Source organism: Limulus polyphemus, unplaced genomic scaffold, assembly GCF_000517525.1.
Source record: "Limulus polyphemus unplaced genomic scaffold, Limulus_polyphemus-2.1.2 Scaffold463, whole genome shotgun sequence".
Taxonomy (NCBI): domain Eukaryota; kingdom Metazoa; phylum Arthropoda; class Merostomata; order Xiphosura; family Limulidae; genus Limulus; species Limulus polyphemus.
Genome location: NW_013666073.1, coordinates 284,210 through 288,143, shown reverse-complemented (window position 1 = coordinate 288,143; position 3,934 = coordinate 284,210). Strand labels below are relative to the sequence as shown.

Genomic DNA, 3,934 nt, shown 5'->3' with positions numbered 1-3,934 from the left:
AATATTACACCACAAAACATAGGTGCCACATAGTAAATTGTCATTAGACATTAGTTACCTGTGACTAAGGTTTACCGACTTTATCATGAAATTAAGAATTAATTCACAAATTATACACCTTTCGTTATCTTAGTTTAAGAATATAAACTTTAGATGTAATATAGAATTTTTAATACGAAATACATTTTTTTTACATTCGATGACGAGGAACCCACTTTGAGACTAATAATGGCTGGAGACGGCTTGAATGGGTAATGAAGAAAAACTTTAATATAACAGCAAATGTACAACGTTTCGACAAGGTTGACAAAAACCTTGTCGAAACGTTGTAAATTTGCTGTTATATTAAAGTTTTTCTTCATTACCCATTCAAGCCGTCTCCAGCCATTATTTTTTTACATTATTTCATGAACAGATGTGTATCAGCATGAGATCATCGATGCTTACTTAGAATTTAAAAAATAGAAAACACACTCAAAAATATAATAAAGAATCGGGATTATATATTTGTGCATGTGAGCGGCCGTTGAAAGTTCATCTGACACCATTGTTGTTGATTAATGACATCATCACACTTGACGATAAACGCGGCCACTTCCGTTGTACATCGTCATCATAAGTCTAGTAACGTCACCGTTTTCTAATTTGTCCTTACTTTAACATTATAGCATGTAAACTAGCAAATATGTTATGTCAGTTTAATAAGTTTATCATATACAAAGTGAACAGAACATACTGGAAAACAGGTCCACCAAGTATACTGATGCACTCTCCCAGTCCATGAACATCAAGTGGCAAATTTACCGGGAAAAGTCGCACGTCACACTCTAATCTGGAAATAAAAATGGGGAAAGCGGGATATTTATATGGCTGAAAACATTTATCAAATAATGACGGGAAAAAAAAAACTTGCTTAAACTACAGTCAACGTTATGAACACATGTATGCTGGTTATTCAAAAAGATAAAAAAAAAGAGAAACAAACGAAAACGAAAGTTTAACAAAAAAAAGTAAAATTTATCAGACTAAAAATAGTGTATAAACTTGTGAAATGTCCTTAAAGTACACCAAGTGAATGAAATAAGTATTCAATATTAATCGCTTTACAAGTTCCATATTTTTTAAACAAAACGAGTAGCACGCATGGCAACAGTACTCACAATAAATTAAAAACCCGAGCCTTAGCTATTGCGAACAATGGAGTTCATTGAACTTTCAGAAAACTAAATTTCTTAATAACGTAGGTATAAAGCAGAAGCTGATTTAAATTTTTCACTATAAAAGAAATCAAAATGATGGTCAACTTGTTTAACTTCGATGTTTTGAATTTTGCTTGGTAGATGGGATATCCCCAACGCTTTTTGGGTGCTATTACTACAAGCTTTATCAGTTTATGACTACGAATGACTGACCGGAAGCGAAAGTATACACTTTAAATGATTATAAATTCTTTATTGTTTAACAGTGCTGATCTAAATCGCCTATTAGCAATAATTATAATTGATAGTCAGTAAGCTATTTATCTGTTTATATATACACACACACATATTAGTGAACTTAAACCAGCTTCTGCTTTATACCCACATTACCAAGTAATTTATATATCACGATGTTGCTTCAATTCAATCGCTTTTATATTAAAGCTGCCAATATCACTATCACGTACATGCCAGCCATTACACTTTCACATTAAATGACTAAGCAATTTATTCTCTTATATGCATATTTTAATACTCTACTATTAACACTGTAAAATAAATTTACAATTGTTAATAAGTATTGTCATAATTATTAATAATACTATGTAGAAATTCACTCAGAAACTATTTTACACGTGCAATTACTTGCGAGTATTGTTTCGGCGCCACATGCACGATGCTGGTTTGGTGGAGGACAATATAGTATAGTACTGGTATAGGTGCCGCTAGCGTCTAGCCCTTCGCTGTTACAAACTACTAATTTTCACACGTTTTATAGAGAATTGATTTATGAAACATTTTAACTAGGGCTGATACAATAGTAGTCGATACGGTACGTATCTAGATATTGATGATACGATACCTATCTAGATACAGAAGTTTCACCAACGGTTTCTTACAAAGTTTGACAGTTTTGACAATAAAATTTAATTAGAAACAGATGTATAATGTTAAGAGCTTTACGTTATTTATTGTAAGCAACTGTAGTTTCCTGGTACAATTTGAAGTAATTCTAGAAGGAAAAAAAGATAAGTTTGATTTGTTTTGTATTTTTATGGTCGTTACGAGGCTGGTCAAACTGACCGGTTTCACATGAAATTAGGTATTGAACATAGCAGATAAAATGATTTATCGAAAAAAAAAGATTGGAAATTTATTTCGGAGGTTTTATACATTATACAAAAGAAATTTGTTAATTTTTAGATGGAGAAAAGTATTTTTAATCTTGAAATGAAAATCGCTTTACACTCCTAGCAGTGACAACTTTGACTCCATATATCAAAACATTAATTTTTAGTAAAAATACTTTATTAAAAATTCTGATTACTTTCTGTACAAAAGACTTGTAATGTTTACTGAGAGCTTACCACCTTCCGAAAACAAAGTTGTTCAGGTAACTTTAATTTTACTTGAAGAACACCAGTTTTTATTTATTTATTTGTCATTTATTACTTTAATTCTGTTGAAATAAGTTTTTCACAAGTTACGGGCTAAGATTATTTTTGCGTGTATTATATTTGATTAAAATACAAAAGCTACACGTCTCACAGGATTGGAGAGATAAAAAGATTCCCTTATCACTGAACTCCACCTGTTCAAATGTGAAGGCACAACTAACTCGGACAAGCGCCACGTGTTCAGTAGGTTAGCTAAAGATGAAAAACGCTGGCCACACGTCGCACTACTATGGGAACGAGATGTTGCGAGTCGAAGATTTCGAGTTAAAGATATGCTGGAAAAGAGACTAGAAGTACTGCTGCTAGCCAAAACAGCACTCCTGGAGGCTGACTGAGAAAGATCAATATTCCTATTGTATTCTGGGAACTTTATGGGAAGAGTTTTCTAAGTTTGTTTGTAATTAAGCACAAAGCTACACAATGGGCTATCTGTGCTCTGCCCACCACGGGTATCGAAACCCGGATTCTAGCGTTGTAAGTCACCAGACATACCGCTGTGCCACTGGGGGGCTTTATGGGAAGAGGATTGTATGCTGATGATTCATTATGTGAACTTGTGATGGCTACAGACTAAGGTTTAACACTTTTAATCTCCCGCCACAGATGAGGGAATCATATACAATGAAAAGCATAGAGGCGCTATTACTTAGGTATCCCAACATCCGCTGACAACGCTGAGCGTGTTGAAAACACCCGATATTTCCATTCCCACAAGTACTTGGCCCTCTTATTACTAGCAGTTTCTTTAATCTTCTAATAGTGCACAGGTAATAATACAACTAGGCAAGGTAACATGGGACGCAACGCTAACGAAAATATTATGGGCCTACAACTGGCGACGAGCATGATTAAAGAAGGCTGAAACGTTCCCTTCGCCACTAGGTACACAACCCTGTATTAAAAATTGTGACGTCATAAATGCTACAGGAAAAACAGAAATGCCAGATGGTCAACGTCTCATCTAACTAAATCAGAAAATAAAACAACTTGTTGATAAAAGCACATTTGTCGATTACTATTAGTCACTTATGGTTGTTTAACTATAAAATCATCAAAAAATATCAAAAGATAATATGAAAGATTTCTATGAGGCGGCATAAATGATTTAATTGAAGAAAAACTAAAATGAACCCAATGTACCAACTATAGTGAACTTACACACCTTTCAGTCTTCAGTGCAAATTTTTAATTGCTTTTACCTAAACTGTTCAAAGATAAATCTAATATATACACCTGAAAAAAAAGTTAAGCACCCCCAAATATTTTTCAGGATTGCTT

At 33.5% G+C, this 3,934-nt stretch overlaps 1 long non-coding RNA gene across 1 annotated transcript in view; it reads right to left on the bottom strand.

The window, feature by feature from the left end:
• Positions 1-348: 348 nt before the first annotated feature.
• The window catches only part of LOC111085551, an 11,929-nt gene continuing 8,343 nt past the window's right edge, over positions 349-3,934 (bottom strand). The window contains exon 3 of the long non-coding RNA XR_002610371.1: positions 349-832. This is a non-coding gene — a long non-coding RNA (uncharacterized LOC111085551). The remainder of the gene's footprint in view (positions 833-3,934) is intronic.